Source organism: Oncorhynchus kisutch, linkage group LG4, assembly GCF_002021735.2.
Source record: "Oncorhynchus kisutch isolate 150728-3 linkage group LG4, Okis_V2, whole genome shotgun sequence".
Taxonomy (NCBI): domain Eukaryota; kingdom Metazoa; phylum Chordata; class Actinopteri; order Salmoniformes; family Salmonidae; genus Oncorhynchus; species Oncorhynchus kisutch.
The window spans coordinates 19,398,848-19,416,987 of NC_034177.2; the positions used below are offsets into that span (position 1 = coordinate 19,398,848).

General features: G+C 44.8%; 1 long non-coding RNA gene across 1 annotated transcript; it reads right to left on the bottom strand.

Moving 5' to 3' along the window:
- Positions 1-487: 487 nt before the first annotated feature.
- Positions 488-12,841, bottom strand: LOC109888544 (uncharacterized). The gene is made up of 4 exons (XR_004209567.1): positions 12,673-12,841; positions 7,164-7,272; positions 6,805-6,855; positions 488-763 (listed from the first exon to the last, which is right to left on the bottom strand). It is a non-coding gene; the product is annotated as an uncharacterized LOC109888544 (long non-coding RNA).
- Positions 12,842-18,140: the final 5,299 nt, after the last annotated feature.

The window sequence follows — 18,140 nt, forward strand, 5'->3', positions numbered from 1 at the left end:
TTAGAGTCACTGTGTGTGTGTGTGTGTATGTGTGTATGTGTATATATATATATATATGTGTGTGTGTGTGTATATATATATATATATATACACATACACATACACATACACACACATGTGTATGTGTGTGTGTGTGTGTGTGTGTGTGTGTGTGTGTGTGTGTGTGTGTGTGTATATGTGTGTGTGTAAATATATATGTGTGTGTGTGTAAATATATATGTGTGTATATATATGTGTGTGACTGAAACTTCAGTATGTCTTCCATCCAGCTGTTTACCCCTCTGATTTGGTGTGTGTGTGTGTGTGTGTGTGTGTGTGTGTGTGTGTGTGTGTGTGTGTGTGTGTGTGTGTAGAAAGTTTCTTTGTTGCCATGCCATTAGCTATAATCATATTCCACATTTTTTGTTGTAGAGTTTTTTTGAACCATAATCCAGGATTCTCTAGATCGACTGAACACTGACGAATGGTATAATGTCCGGCCTAATTTATACTGAAACAAACATCCTCTTAGATAACAATTAATCATTAGGTCATAAAAATATGTGTTCACATCTTTAATGTTGTCTCACCTAGCTATTTTAAGATTAATGCACTGATTGTAAATCGAGCATCTGCTAAATGAGAGTAGTTTGTGTGAGGGGACAGGAGAGTTTGTGTGAGATGACAGAAGTGACACATACCTTCCGCTTTACATCCACAGAACAGCAGGGACCAATAGAAACCAAGCTCTGATGTAATACCAATAGTGAGCCTCAGCGACAGGCTGCAGGGAAAGAGAGAAACAAAAACACCAGGGGGTTTAAAGGTTACTGACCATGACCCTGGGTGCATCCCAATCGTCTAAAGTGGCTTCCTTTTCATTTCCTCTTCACTTTATCTGCACTGATCTGACAGAAAAGGAAAGTTGAAGCCTAAATGGACGAATTTGCTTTCCCCCGTCCGGTTCTCACACTTAAGCGTGTGTAACAGTATAACTTTAGACTGTCCCCTCACCCATACCCGGGCGCGAACCAGGAACCCTCTGCACACATCAACAGTCACCCACAAAGCATCGTTACCCATCGCTCCACAAAAGCCTTGCAGAGCAAGGGGAACCACTACTTCAAGGTCTCAGAGCAAGTGACGTCACCGATTGAAACGCTATTTAGCGCGCACCACAGCTAACTAAGCTAGCCGTTTCACATCCGTTACATGATGATGAAAAAATAGAAACCAGGGAGAGTAAGGAGACATTTTGAGACCGAGCCCAAGTAGGGAGGACTATCAATCAATCACATGTATTTATAAAGCCCTTTTTACATCAGCAGATGTCACCAAGTGCTCATACAGAAACCCACTCTAAAACCCCAAAGAGACAGTAATGCACATGTAGAAGCTCGGTGGCTAGGAAAAACTCCCTAGAAAGGCATGAACCTACGAAGAAACCTAGAGAGGAACCAGTCTCAGAGGGGTGGCCAATCCTCTTCTGGCTGTGCCGGTGGAGACTATAATAGTACATGGCCTTTAAGGCTAGATCGTTCTTCAAGATTTAAAAACTTTCATAGGTGACCAACTGGGTCAAATAATAATCACAGTGGTTGTAGAGGGTGCAACAGGTCAGCGCCTCAGGAGTAAATGTCAGTTGGATTTTCATAGCCAAGCATTGAGAAATCGAGGCAGCAGGTGAGAGAGAGAGAGACTCCCTCCCCCAGTGGTGCACTGGGAGAGATCAGTCAGTCAGAAGGTTACCAAGGAGGCCCAGCAGCAGCAGATAGACACTCAGCCCATGCCAGGCCGGAGTCCACACAGTTGAGTATTTACAACATGGAGCTCTGTGTTTGGAGGTCCTCCCTTGACTGAAATAGAAAAAAAGTGCAACTTTGCTCAATGCACCCCCTCCAATTCACAAGCCAAGCTTTGAAGCTGAAGCTTTGAAAACCCGGTCCTTTAGCAAGCGTTCCAACGCCTCCGCAGTCTAGGGCTTGACATAAAAAACCAGAGAGGATATGTACACGCATAGAAAGTGGTGATAAATCAAAATGGCTGTGACGCTTTAACTGGAACAGAATATGGAAAAGTATGACCTTGGCATCCCCTAATCTGAACCATCAATTTATACACTAAATTAGTTCACAGACTATATTTAACACCAAGTAAATGTTTTGATGAAATTGGCCCCAACTCCCAACTGTTTACTGTGTCCCCTAAATCAGGTAGGCACATTCCTTCATATGATGTGACAGTACCTTGCAGTCAAAGTTGCAAAATTAATTTTGAAATGCATGAATATAAATATTCAATGCTTTCCATCTATTATCTAACTTAACAATGATAGCCCCTTGAATCTCTCAATCAATCTGAAGATCACTGCTGGCAGGCACTACTGATGCAAAATAAATGTTGACTCTAAGATGGCAACCACCTCACTCTCTCCCATTTAACCAGTGGATACAGTTACTATTAGAAGTTATACCATTGCAATTATCGACAGCAACAGCTAGTCTTTGATTGGGTAACATGCAGAAGACACATTTCAGTTGAATGCATTCACTTATGCAACTGACTAGGTATCCCCCTTTCTCTTTGAGGCCTGGACAAATATATTTTACTCTGTAAAGAACAATCTCAGCTAAAGCCCCACACATACAAACCAGTTATATGAATTGATTTAGACTTTTGGTGCTTTCTTCCCACTGGGAAGGAGTGGTACAAGGGGGAGGGGGGTGCATCTGATCAAATCACATTTTATTTGTCACATACACATGGTTAGCAGATGTTAATGCGAGTGTAGCGAAATGCTTGTGCTTCTAGTTCCGACAATGCAGTAATAACCAACGAGTAATCTAGCTAACAATTCCAAAACTACTACCGTATACACACAAGTGTAAAGGGATAAAGAATATGTACATAAAGATATATGAATGAGTGATGGTACAGAGCAGCATAGGCAAGATGCAGTAGATGGTATCGAGTACAGTATATACATATGAGATGAGTATGTAAACAAAGTGGCATAGTTTAAAGTGGCTAGTGATACATGTATTACATAAAGATGCAGTAGATGATAAAGAGTACAGTATATACGTATACATATGAGATAAATAATGAAGGGTATGTAAACATTATATTAAGTAGCATTGTTTAAAGTGGCTAGTGATATATTTTACATCAATTCCCATCAATTCCCATTATTAAAGTGGCTGGAGTTGAGTCAGTGTGTTGGCAGCAGCCACTCAATGTTAGTGGTGGCTGTTTAACAGTCTGATGGCCTTGAGATAGAAGCCGTTTTTCAGTCTCTCGGTCCCAGCTTTGATGCACCTGTACTGACCTCGCCTTCTGGATGAGAGCGGGGTGAACAGGCAGTGGCTCGGGTGGTTGTTGTCCTTGATGATCTTTATGGCCTTCCTGTGACATCGGGTGGTGTAGGTGTCCTGGAGGGCAGGTAGTTTGCCCCCGGTGATGCGTTGTGCAGACCTCACTACCCTCTGGAGAGCCTTACGGTTATGGGCGGAGCAGTTGCCATACCAGGCGGCGATACAGCCCGACAGGATGCTCTCGATTGTGCATCTGTAGAAGTTTGAGTGTTTTTGGTGACAAGCCGAATTTCTTCAGCCTCCTGAGGTTGAAGAGGCACTGCTGCACCTTCTTCACAATGCTGTCTGTGTGGGTGGACCAATTCAGTTTGTCTGTGATGTGTACGCCGAGGAACTTAAAACTTACTACCCTCTTCACTACTGTTCCATCGATGTGGATAGAGGGGGGGGGGGGGGGGGGTGTTCCCTCTGCTGTTTCCTGAAGTCCACAATCATCTCCTTAGTTTTGTTGACGTTGAGTGTGAGGTTATTTTCCTGACACCACACTCCGAGGGCCCTCACCTCCTCCCAATAGGCCGTCTCGTCGTTGTTGGTAATCAAGCCTACCACTGTTGTGTCGTCCGCAAACTTGATGATTGAGTTGGAGGCGTGCGTGGCCACGCAGTCGTGGGTGAACAGGGAGTACAGGAGAGGGCTCAGAACACACCCTTGTGGGGCCCCAGTGTTGAGGATCAGCGGGGTGGAGATGTTGTTACCTACCCTCACCACCTGGGGGGCGGCCCGTCAGGAAGTCCAGTACCCAGTTGCACAGGGCAGGGTCGAGACCCAGGGTCTCGAGCTTGATGACGAGTTTGGAGGGTACTATGGTGTTAAATGCTGAGCTGTAGTCGATGAACAGCATTCTCACATAGGTATTCCTCTTGTCCAGATGGGTTAGGGCAGTGTGCAGTGTGGTTGAGATTGCATCGTCTGTGGACCTATTTGGGCGGTAAGCAAATTGGAGTGGGTCTAGGGTGTCAGGTAGGGTGGAGGTGATATGGTCCTTGACCAGTCTCTCAAAGCACTTCATGATGATGGAAGTGAGTGCTACGGGGCGGTAGTCGTTTAGCTCAGTTACCTTAGCTTTCTTGGGAACAGGAACAATGGTGGCCCTCTTGAAGCATGTGGGAACAGCAGACTGGGAACAGCAGACTGGGATAGGGATTGATTGAATATGTCCATAAACACAGCCAGCTGGTCTGCGCATGCTCTGAGGGCGCGGCTGGTGATGCTGTCTGGGCCTGCAGCCTTGCGAGGGTTAACACGTTTAAATGTTTTACTCACCTCGGCTGCAGTGAAGGAGAGTCTGCGGGCTGTGTCAGTGGCACTGTATTGTCCTCAAAGCGGGCAAAAAAGTTATTTAGTCTGCCTGGGAGCAAGACATCCTGGTCCGTGACTGGGCTGGTTTTCTTTTTGTAATCCGTGATAACCTGTAGACCCTGCCACATACCTCTTGTGTCTGAGCCGTTGAATTGCGATTCTACTTTGTCTCTATATTGACGCTTAGCTTGTTTGATTGCCTTGCAGAGGGAATAGCTACACTTTGTATTCGGTCATGTTTCCGGTCACCTTGCCCAGATTAAACGCAGTGGTTCGCGCTTTCAGTTTCACGCGAATGCTGCCATCAATCCACGGTTTCTGGTTTGGGAATGTTTTAATCGTTGCTATGGGAACCACATTTTCAACGTACGTTCTAATGTGCTCACTCACCGAATCAGCGTATTCGTCAATGTTGTTTGACGCAATACGAAACATATCCCAGTCCACGTGATGGAAGCAGTCTTGGAGTGTGGAATCAGATTGGTCGGACCAGCGTTGAACAGACCTCAGCGCGGGAGCTTCTTGTTTTAGCTTCTGTCTGTATGCAGGGAGCAACAAAATGGAGTCGTGGGCAGCTTTTCCGAAAGGAGAGCGGGGGAGGGCCTTATATGCGTCGCGGAAGTTAGAATAGCAATGATCCAAGGTTTTGCCAGCCCTGGTTGCGCAATCGATATGCTGATACAATTTAGGGAGTCTTGTTTTCAGATTAGCCTTGTTAAAATCCCCAGATACAATGAATGCAGCCTCAGGATATGTGGATTCGATGTGTCTGCTTGGGGGGGAATATATACAGCTGTGATTATAATCGAAGGGAATTCCCTTGGTAGATAATGCGGTCGACATTTGATTGTGAGGAATTCTAAATCAGGTGAACAGAAGGACTTGAGTTCCTGTATGTTGTGACCACACCACGTCTCGTTAACCATAAAGCATACGCCCCCGCCCCTCTTCTTACCAGAAAGATGTTTGTTTCTGTCGGCGCGATGCGTGGAGAAACCAGCTGGCTGCACCGACAGCGTCTCGAGTGAGCCATGTTTCCGTGAAGCAAAGAACGTTACAGTCCCTGATGTCCCTCTGGAATACTACCCTTGCTCGGATTTCATCAACCTTGTTGTCAAGAGACTGGACATTGGCGAGAAATATGCTAGGGAGTGGTGCGCGATGTGCCCGTCTCCGGAGTCTGACCAGAAGACCACTTCGTTTTCCTCTTTTACGAAGTCATTTTTTGGGGTCGCCGGCTGGGATCCAGTCCGTTGTCCTGGGTGAAAGGCAGAACACAGGATCCGCTTCGCGAAAGTCATATTCTTGGTCGTACTGATGGTGAGTTGACGCTGCTCTTATATTTCAGTAGTTCTTCTCGACTGTATGTAATGAAACCTAAGATGACCTGGGGTACCAATGTAAGAAATAACACGTAAAAAAAAACTGCATAGTTTCCTAGGAACACGAAGCGAGGGGGACAGAGATGGGGGGAATCTAAGGGGAGACTCGGGATGGATGGGTGGGAGTGGGACAGATAAACAGCTTTGGTTGCAGGGTGGGATGGGAATACCTGTAACCCCCCTCTGAAAAAGAAAAATAACATTTTTCGGTCACAAAAAATTCTGTGACGTGAACCAAACACCCACCAAACAGTACTCGCCAAGGCTCCAGAGAGACAGAGGGAAGCTTACTGGGCCATTTAACACCTAGAAATCACATCCTCCCTCCCTGCAAGGCACAGAAAACAGCCAGGCTTCAACAAAGAAAAGGTCAACAGCATTAGGGGTTTACAGTGCCATAATCTGTTTAAGTTTAGATAGAGATGCCATGATATTTGTCCTTGTAGCGTTCTCTGTTTCAGGTCATGACCTCCAAAGGTAAAGAGGGAGGAGGGGTTAAGTCCCCTAGAGGAATGTCATTACTGTTATCAATTCCTCCAGACAGACATAATTGCCAATGGTGAAAGAGTGAGTTTCCTGAGATTATCCAATGCAGTGTTCTCAAATCTTGTTTTGGGACTCGACTCTCAATGGTGTGGGATGCGGCTTATTCCACTGGAAACATTGGATGTATTTACTTAGTGGGTGACAGGAAAATTCCATAGGATTTTGATGAGTGACAGGACAAATATGTTTGGGAACCACTGGTTAGAGTGAACTGTTCTACTCACTTGTTTTGGGTAGCCTCGCCAGCACTCGCTGTGGTCCCAGAACTAGGGGGTCTGAGGGGTAGAACAAATGGTCACAGAGAGGGCCTGTTAGAAGTAGTAGGCCTGCATGTAGCAGTAGCACTGTACAGGATAAAGGTTGAAACAGTGAATGTGCTTAATATATTACATCAAATCAGATACGTAAGTGCTGCCACAAATGCAATGATGTAGAAAACAAACCTCCAATTGCAAAAACCAACTAAACAAAATATTTGTCATGAGACAATAACTTAGTATTATTTCTATAATAAACTATACCGTGACCTGTTATGAATCACATGAATAGGCCTACATAGAACTCTGAATGAGAGTTGACTCACAAGCCTTCTTGGTGTTGCTCGGTCTGTGTTGGTTTCGGCGATGGTGAAACCACGTTTCCATCTGTCGCTGACTGAGACTACACTGCTTCCCCAGGCCCAGGACCTCACTCTGAACACAGACAGGACAAATGCTCAGAGAGAGCAGCTCCACTGTCCCTTTTCCCAAGAAGACAATCAATATAATATCTTTCATATACAGATTTTTCAGAGCGATAATCCATTACCTACTTCAGTGCCTTAAAATGATCTCAACAGGTGTTTTATCACAAGTTCATTAGAACAGAATTCCAATATTTACTGTATGTAAAAGAAATAAGGACGTTTCTTAAAATGACAAATGTCTTTAATCCCACCATGTGTCTTCCCCTTATCCCTGCTCTGTGTAAGCTATACCCCTTCCCCTCCGCTCCTCCCTGACACTTTACACTACCCAGGCTTGTGTTTCTACTGCACTGTATAATGGCTGCTGTGTGGGGAGGTACTTCATTTCCCTAGGAGGCTCCTAGTAGTAATAGTAAGACAGTAGCCTGTCACTTTATGTAAATGCAGAGCACAGAGACAGACAAACCACTCACCTAAACCTCCAAAGTTTTGGGGGGAAATCATCTGTAACATACTGTACCAATGAGCAGGGCTCTACAGTGCGACCATTTTACTTGCATATGCGCCTAAATATTTTGCTGCAATCTGGATTTTTTTTATTTTTAGGAGCACCGGTGTGCTTATAAAAATGAAGGATTCTAGCTTTCTATTTTTCATTGTACTCTGAAAAATGTTTACTTAGGCTCCTTGTTAAAAAGGTCAGCATAGAGCCCTGCCAATAAGGTGGTTACACAATATGGGTAGGGCTAGTGTTGTCCTGGTGAATGTATACATTGAGAGCATTAACCTTCAGGGAACATCCAGGGAACGTCAATAGGGAGCCCATTTGCTTCATGAAAATGTGAGGTTTGAAAATGAGACAATAAGCAGACTGAAGCCTGTCAAGTCAAACAGCCAGACAAGTAATAGCGTACCAACAACATAGCCTGGTTCAACAAAGTGCAGAAGTAATGTGCGAATTACGCCGTAGCCAGGGGGGGCTCAGCTCCCCTGAATGAGACTCCAGCCACTTTAATAATGGTAATTGATGGAAATTGATGTAAAATATATCACTAGCCACTTTAAACAATGCTACTTAATATAATGTTTAAATACCCTACATTATTAATCTCATATGTATATATTGTACTCGATACCATTTACTGCATCTTTATGTAATACATGTATCACTAGCCACTTTAAACTATGCCACTTTGTTTACATACCCTACATTACTCATCTCATATGTATATGCTGTACTCGATACCATCTAGTGCATCTTGCCTATGCCGTTCTGTACCATCACTCATTCATATATCTTTATGTACATATTCTTTAGCCCTTTACACTTGTGTGTGTATAAGGTAGTAGTTTTGGAATTGTTAGGTTAGATTACTCGTTGGTTATTACTGCATTGTCGGAACTAGAAGCACAAGCATTTCGCTACACTCGCATTAACATCTGCTAACCATGTGTATGTGACAAATTGATTTGATTTGGATGGGTCAGGTGGTCAGGAAAAACTCTTGGTTCTACACTCTCAGAAAAAAAGATGCCATCTAAAACCTAAAAGGGTTCTTCGGCTGTCCCCATAGGAGAACCCTTTTGGGTTCTATGTAGAACTCTTTCCACGGAGGTTCTACATGGAACCTGTTCTACATAGAACCCAAAATGGTGCTACCTGGAACTAAAAAGGGTTCTACATGGAATCAAAAAGGTTTATCCTATGGGGACAGCCGAAGAACCACCATGGAACTCTTTTTTTCTAACACGGAATCCATACCGGCCGCGCGCGTGCACCATCGTGCAAAAATGGATTTTGTCCCCCCACACCAAACACGATCACGACACGCAGGTTAAAATATCAAAACAAACTGAACCAATTACATTAATTGGGGACAGGTCGAAAAGCATTAAACATGTATGGCAATTTAGCTAGTTAGCTTGCACTTGCTAGCTAATTTGTCCTATTTAGCTAGTTAGCTGTTGCTAGCTAATTTGTCCTGGGATATAAACATTGAGTTGTTATTTTACCTGAAATGCACAAGGTCCTCTACTCCGACAATTAATCCACACATAAAACGGTCAACCGAATCGTTTCTAGTCATCTCTCCTCCTTCCAGGCTTTTTCTTCTCTGGACTTTATATTGCGATGGGCAACTTTCATAAATTAGGTGCTTTACCGCCACCGACCTCGTTCATCTTTCAGTCACCCATGTGTGTATAACCAATGAGGAGATGGCACGTGGGTACCTGCTTCTATAAACCAATGAGGAGATGGGAGAGGCAGGACTTGCAGCGTGATCTGCATCACAAATAGAACTGACTTCTATTTTAGCCCTTGGCAATGCAGACGCTCGTTGGCGCACGAGCAGTGTGGATGCAATCATTTCTAAATTAATTTCAGCGCACGCGACACGAGCGGTGTAGTCAGGGTATAAGACTACACTATTCCCCATAAAAGTGCACTATTTTTGACAAAAGCCCTCATAGTGCCTTGTGGGGAAAAACTCCTGGCCCTAAGTATAATTTGAGATGCAATCGTTATCTCCTAAACAACAAAGAGTAGAGAAGGAACATGAGAGCTCATCATGTCAATATTCATCAAGGATCATGACAAATGCACAGACAACCACTGGAGCCTCTTCCATTCCCATGCGCTTAGAGTCAGGCCAGACAACCTTTGTGCTTAACTGGTACTACTCCTTCAGGGACACTTGATCTGGGTTTTCTGCGTCTGACTGAGAGGGTGTGTGCATGCGCTTGAGTGTATGTGCGTATATCAAATCAAAGTTTATTGGTCACGTGCACTGAATATAACAGGTGTAGGTAGGTGTAGGTATTATGCATATATGATGAACAGAGAGTAGCAGTAGTGTAAAAGAGGGGTTGGCGAGTGGTGGGTGTAGGGACACAATGCAGATAGCCCGGTTAGCCAATGTGCCGGAGCACTGGTTGGTCGGCCCAATTGAGGTAGTATGTACATGAACGTATAGTTAAAGTGACTATGCATATATTATACACAGAGAGTAGCAGCAGCGTAAAAAGAGGGTTTGGGGGGGGCACACAATGCAAATAGTATGGGTAACCATTTGATTACCTGTTCAGGAGTCTTATGGCTTGGGGGTAAAAACTGTTGAGAAGCCTTTTTGTCCTAGACTTGGCACTCCGGTACCGCTCGCCATGCGGTAGTAGAGAGAACAGTCTATGACTGGGGTGGCTGGGGTCTTTGACAATTTTTAGGGCCTTCCTCTGACACTGCCTGGTGTAGAGGTCCTGGATGGCAGGCAGCTTAGCCCCAGTGATGTACTGGGCCGTACGCACTACACTCTGTAGTGCCTTGCGGTCAGAGGCCGAGCAATTGCCGTACCAGGCAGTGATGCAACCAGTCATGCAACCATGCTCTCGATGTTGCAGCTGTAGAACCTTTTGAGGATCTCAGGACCCATGTCAAATCTTTTTAGTTTCCTGAGGGGGAATAGGCTTTGTTGTGCCCTCTTCACAACTGTCTTGGTGTGTTTGGACCATTCTAGTTTGTTTTTGATGTGGACACCGAGGAACTTGAAGCTCTCAACCTGCTCCACTACAGCCCCGTCGATGAGAATGGGGGGCGTGCTCTGTCCTCTTTTTCCTGTAGTCCACAATCATCTCCTTAATCTTGGCTACGTTGAGGGATAGGTTGTTATTCTGGCACCACACGGCCAGGTCTCTGACCTCCTCCCTATAGGCTGTCTCGTCGTTGTCTGTGATCAGGCCTACCACTGTTTTATCATCGGAAAACTTAATGATGGTGTTGGAGTCGTGCCTTGCCTTGCCATGCAGTCGTGGGTGAACAGGGAGTACAGGAGGGCACTGAGCATGCACCCCTGTGGAGCTACAGTGTTGAGGATCAGCGTGGCAGATGTGTTGCTACCTACCCTCACCACCTGGGGGCGGCCCGTCAGGAAGTCCAGGATCCAGTTGTAGAGGGGGGTGTTTAGTCCCAGGTTCCTTAGCTTAGTGATGAGATTTGAGGGTACTATGGTGTTGAACGCTGAGCTGTAGTCAATGAATAGCATTCTCACATAAGTGTTCATTTTGTCCAGGTGGGAAAGGACAGTGTGGAGTGCAATAGAGATTGCATCATCTGTGGATCTGTTGGGACGGTATGCAAAGTGGAGTGGGTCTAGGGTTTCTGGGATAATAGTGTTGATGTGAGTCATTACCAACCTTTCAAAGCACTTCATGGCTACGGACGTGAGTGCTACGGGTCTGTAGTCATTTAGGCAGGTTGCCTTTGTGTTCTTGGGCACAGGGACTATGGTGGTCTGCTTGAAACATGTTGGTATTACAGACTCAATCAGGTTCGAGATGGTCAGTGATCTGTTTGTTGACTTGGCTTTCGAAGACCTTAGATAGGCAGGGCAGGATGGATATATGTCTGTAACAGTTTGGGTCCAGGGTGTCTCTCCCTTTGAAGAGGGGGATGACCGCGGCAGCTTTCCACTCCTTTGGGATCTCAGACGATATGAAAGAGGTTGAACAGGCTGGTAATAGGGGTTGCGACAATGGCGGCGGATAGTTTCAGAAATAGAGGGTCCAGATTGTCAAGCCCAGCTGATTTGTACGGGTCCAGGTTTTGCAGCTCTTTCAGAACACCTGCTATCTGGATTTGGGTAAAGGAGAAGCTGGGAGGCTTGGGCGAGTAGCTGCGGTGGGGTGGGGGGGTGGAGCTGTTGGCCGAGGTTGGAGTAGCCAGGAGGAAGGCATGGCCAGCCATAGATTTTGTATACCAGCTGTTGTTTACAAATATGCACAGACCACCACCCCCATACCTGCGTCGCTTCCTCTTGCAAATAACAGGGATGTCGGTCCCGTGGGGTGTTTGGAGAATGTCTTGTGCGTCGTCTTTGTTGTAGAAAAAAATCTGTCTAATCCGAGGTGAGTGATCGCTGTCCTGATATCCAGAAGCTCTTTTTTTGCCGTAAGATACGGTTGCAGAAACATATCCAGTGCCTGCTGAGAAACCATTGTGTGTGCATATATTCTACCCTCTCAGACACTACAAACACACCTAGTCGTCAGCATCTGCTGTATCCCAACCCATGTCTATCTACTGCACATCAGCCTGATAGAGAAACACACCATCACCATCCTGCCACAGCCTGAAGCAATGTGAACCCAATCCCCTGAGAAGAACACCTAACAGCAAGGCATTTCACAGCCCCAGCAAAAACAGACAACTCATCAGGCATGTAGCTACTGTCTACTAGGAATACTTCCAAAGGGCACAAGCATAACCCCCACAGACAGAGTCATATTCACTAAACACGAAATGGAAGTTAATGGGACGAAACAGGGATATACTATCCAATAAGAAATGCCTGTTTTCATTTCCATTGCAAAACGTTTTACTACAGCGTGCCCAAATTAATGTGACCCAGCTCACCTCTCAAATACATAGTGCAGGGCAATGAAGCCCAGGGCCAGAGGCAGGGTGTAGAGCAGGTCCTGGGGTAGAGGGTACCGGTCCCCCTCCTGCATCTCTATGTCCTTCCAGGTAAACCCTGGAGGCAGCCAGTACTCCTCTTTCCATAGCCACTGGCCAAGCAATCCCTCCATCCTGCCAAGAGGAGAGGTGAGGGAGGGAAAGAGAGGTATTGTTTGAGAGCTACAGTCTCACAAGTGGCGGTCCCTGGTGAATCGGCTGGGAGCCTGCAAATTAAAATATGGCAAGCTAAATGGAGTGAACAAGACGCTGTGTCCATGATTCAAACTTCCCAGACAAAAAAAATGTTCTAAGTGAGAGCCAACATGAAATCTGTGTGAGCCTTAAAATACCATACATTCCTCATTAGTGTAGCAACTCCTCCAATTACAATACAGTAGCCTACATAAAAAGCTAATAACCCAGAGCATGTTATTAGGATTGTCTGTAAATCCCCAATGTTGTATTATTATCTCTTGTCAAGTTGATAGAATTGTTGTTGAGTGGATGGATGGACCTCGCCTCCCTGAACAGCAATGTAAACAGTCCCTCCCATTCATGATCGGGCACCTCACTTCATCAACCTTGCGCGATTTAATTGCATGCCTTCTTCAGCGTATAGAATTTCTCTGCATTTATCAGCCTGGTGAAATGTCCCAATGAATTCTCGCACCATAACGAAGAGATGAGAACATTACGGGTTTGGCATAGCACTTTGATTAATAGCTCAGAATGTAGCCAATGTCAGGGATAGAGACCCCAAACAGCCCAAAACAAACAACGGTTTCAGTCAAATTAAGAGTTGCGCTGGCTATGCCTTGAATGACTACATAAAATACGAGGTATATCCTATACATTACGAGTTCATTATAGCTCCGCAATCTTCAACAAACATGCCTCAATACGACACCAAAAACAACCGAGATAAATAGATCAACAATAGCCAACTATTATGTAGCCTAAAAAAATACAACATCAATTCGCCAAAAGGCATTATGGAAGACGATAAGTGTAACTTGCTATTTATTTAAATTGAAAACAACATTGGGATTACCTGTCCTCGCTGGAATGAATAATGGGACGGAAAGCACAGTGTTGTCACAGCGGTAAACGGGCAGGGGGAGCCAGCGGTAAATTGTCGGAACTAGAAGCACAAGCAATTCGCTACACTCGCATTAACATCTCCTAACCATGTGTATGTGACAAATCAAATTTGATTTGATTTGATTTGATTTGATTTGATTTGATTTAAACGGGCAGGGGGAGCCAGCGGTAAACGGGCAGGAAACAGTTCTGTTAGGTGACATACACTAAACAGAAAACAACTACCCACAAATCAAGTGGGAAAAACAGGGTACCTAAATATGGTTCTCAATCAGAGACAACGATCGACAGCTGCCTCTGATTGAGAACCATACCAGTTCACATAGAAAACCAAAACTAGAACAACACATAGAATGCCCACCCCAACTCATGCCCTGACCAACCGAAACAAGAAACATGACAAAGGAACTAAGGTCAGGACGTGACACTCCTGGCCCTTGCATGACTTCCCTTCACCAATCATTCTAAACCACATGCATCCCCTCTTCCCTGACTCATTAAGAATTTAGGAACATTTGGATAGCCAAATCCAGACTTAATCATTGAACCCCAAAATAATCCCACCACCCTAGAGATGCAGCGTCTCCTTGAGGGCGCTGTACTGTTCATAACCTGGCCAATCTGGCAACCATCTCCTTTTTCCATGCTGCTAGGCTATACGTGGCTTTCGGCCAAAACCATCAGTCTTCTGAAGGGAAGGGGCTCTCCAGAGTTTCCCTAGAGGACCACCATGGCTCTACAATGCATGACTCTGTCTGTTTCTAACCTGCTGTTGAAGGTATCCCCCCCTGTAAAAATGTTACACTGTCTTTCCTCAGGAATTCCGGGTGTGTATAGAGTCGAGGCACCTGAGATGGGGATACAGCATGTGTCTAATGTCTGCTCTCTGATCATCTGACTGTCAAGGCATATTTATACTCCTATCAGATTCCAAATAATAGCCTGGAAACTGGAATACATTATATTAGGGTGTGGACTTGAGGCGCTAGTGAAATATTCTTGAATTCATTCTGATTAACTAAATTAGCTTAAATTTCTGGAAAAGCTCTCTGTTAAAAAGTAAACACTGTCATTTCAACGACTGACTAACCAAACACAAGTGTACCACAGGAGGTTGGTGGCACCTTAATAAGGATCGGCACCTTTTTTTTCAATTTTCACCTAAAATGACACATCTAACTGCCTGTAGCTCAGGCCCTGAAGCAAGGATATGCATTTTCTTGGTACCATTTGAAAGGAAACACTTTAAAGTTTGTGGAAATGTGAAAGGAATGTAGGAGAATATAACACATTAGATCTGGTAAAAGATAAAGAAAGAAAAAAACAATGTTTTTGTATCATCATCTTTGAAATGCAAGAGAAAGGCCATAATGTATTATTCCAACCCAGGTGCAATTTAGATATTGGACACTAGATGGCAGCAGTGTATGTGCAATGTTTTAGACTGATCCAATGAATCATTGCATTTCTGTTCAAAATGTTGTCTCAAGACTGCCGAAATGTGCCGAATTTGTTTATTAATACCTTTTCATGTTCAAAACTGTGCACTCTCCTCAAACAATAGCATGGTATTCTTTCACTGTAATAGCTACTGTAAATTGAACAATGCAGTTAGATTACAGGAATTTAAGCTTTCTGACAATATCAGAATGTCCTGGGAAATGTTATGTTCTTGTAACTTATCCATTAGCCTACGTTAGCTCAATCAACCCGCAGGGGACCCACCAATCCTAGAGACGTTTTATTTGGGGAGGATGGGCTCATGGTAATGACTGGAGCGGATTGAGTAGAATGGTATCAAAAACATCAAACACATGGCTTACAGGTATTTAATGACATTCCATTTGCTCCAATCCAGTCATTGTTATGAGCCGTTCTCCCCTCAGCAGCCTCCAGTGATAGTGTACTCAGTGAGCAATTCAACAAAATGTACATCAGATTCTACTGTAAGTTTAACTTGACGTTCTAATCTAATTTAACCTACGAATGTCAGTCTTTGTTATCACAACCACTCTAAATGTGATTTACAGTGATGTGTCTGCAGCGGTAGGACTCATGTTTCCTTTACTGCACCAGCTACACAGGTCACCATGGAGATACTGTGACCATAGCAACCATGATGTTGCTGCTTGTTCTTGTGACAGGTTTACATTGGTATGTACGGCTGAGACCTCGATAGCATCTCCACAGGGAGAGAAATGACCTGATCTTATAGGTTGTCGTCATCTGTTAGCATTTAATGTTTGTCACCAGAACTACAAGCAGCACTGCTTTCAACATGCACATAAGGCTTTTTCATTCCCCCATGCTGGGTAGCCTACTCAAACACACATGCATACACACACACACACACACACACACACCTATGCACACAGGCATAAAGTTGACACACACACACACACACGCACATGCACGTCAGGCATAAAGTTGACCCCCCCCTGTGTTTTCACTTTTCACACTGCTATCACTCTGGGCCGTCAGTCCGATGGTTAAGCTGTCACAGGGCATGTTTGCCATAGAGCCCTGGCTGCAGCGATGTGATTTATACCCTCAAAGCAATCACTGAATCTGTGAGAAGCAATGTGGTTATTAGACCCACGCTGGAATGTAGTCTGACAGACTGGGGTGTTCAGGCAGCCTCCCTCGGCAGCCAGCCAACCTGCAGACAGCATCAAAGTGCCCTCTGAAGGCCTGAGTCATTACACACAGAGGGGGAAAATAAACAACCTGAAAAGAACAGATGGATATTTGTCCCCCACCAAGCCTGGAGGTTGTAACTTCTTGAAACATTGTAGGGAGAGAGAAACTCTGCTCGGTTTTGGTCTTGACCTGAAGCCAGAGAGCATTTTATGGTGCAGATTTCTCATGATCAACAGGGCCAATGACCTTTGTGAAAACAGTGTGTCATTTGGAGGGTTGTGTGTGTGCGTGTGTGTGTGTGTGTGTATGTGTGTGTGTATGTGTGTGTGTGTGTGTGTGTGTGTGTGTGTGTGTGTGTGTGTGTGTGTGTGTGTGTGTGTGTGTGTGTGTGTGTGTGTGTGTGTGCATGTACCTGTTAGATGTGTGTTACCACCGAAAGGGACCAATGACGGTTGTCCAAACATATGAGTCCTGAGCTTATGAACTCATATCCTGTTCAAATTAACCAAGGTGTTCAAAATGACAGCGATGACTGATGTAAGTGAACAAAGTTAACCTGTTTCAGACAGACTGAGAGTCACCCAATCTGCACAGCAACGAAGTGCGCTGAGAGTCAGAAAGCAAGTCAAGGGAGTGAGTGTTTTAATAAATTTGAACAACACACAGACACAACACCGGAACAATAACGCCTGGGGAAGGAACCAAAGGGAGTGACACATATAGGGAAGGTAAACAGGGTCCAGTTGAGTCTGATGATGTGCAGGTGTGTGTAACGATGGTGACAGGTGTGTGCCATAACGAGCAGCCTGGTGACCTATAGGTCGGAGAGGGAGCACACGTGAGAGCAACACATTGACATGAATAATTCATTCTTCATGCTTCAAGGTTCAAAGTCAAAGCCATCAATACCAGCCATTACGAAGCTGAGCTGAAATACAATACAGAAAGGATCCAGAGCATTTCAACACAGTTTGCTGTTTTCCCTAACTTCAGTGTGTTGTCTTGTAGACAGTGAAATCCCTTCCTATTGATATCTACTGTAGTTCATTCAGGGACAAGAGTTTTCACAGGAATGTTGTTTATAAATTATGTGGTAATGAAGGGTTGGTGGATGGTATAAACGACCCTCCTGAACCCCTCAATTACTGTAAAAAAAAATAATACTGTACTTTATTTTGTAATAAGAGGTTTCTGAATAATGTTTTCCGACTGTTAGAAATGATGGTGTGATGCTGGCTGAAAAATGGAAGGTTAAACTGACCATCACTCTTGTCCTCCCTTAGCCTTGGTTAATGGAGTAGACATCTCTAGTCTGCCAGTGATCAAAGCTGTTCTTCTCTGGCTGGACTTCACATAGATCCAGCTTAGACACAGCCCCAGCCCCAGCCACAGAGAGGAAACAACATTCAAACAGACAGAGAGGGTGTGAAACACGGCGAAAGGGGGAAGATAAAATAAAGTGGACCTAACTGGCTGCCAAGATTCTGTGGGTTAAGCAATACCACAGACATGCAGTCCCAAGGGGCAGAGGGGTGGTTGGGGAGGCCCCGCTCGGCTGCAGACTCCCAGCCTCCAGCCTGATACCTCTCTCAGGGCCAACAACAACACAGCCAGGGAGGTAGGGAATGTGGACAGGAAACCAATATTTTACATCTCCGCAAAGCTGCTGAAGACCTGGCCGGAGT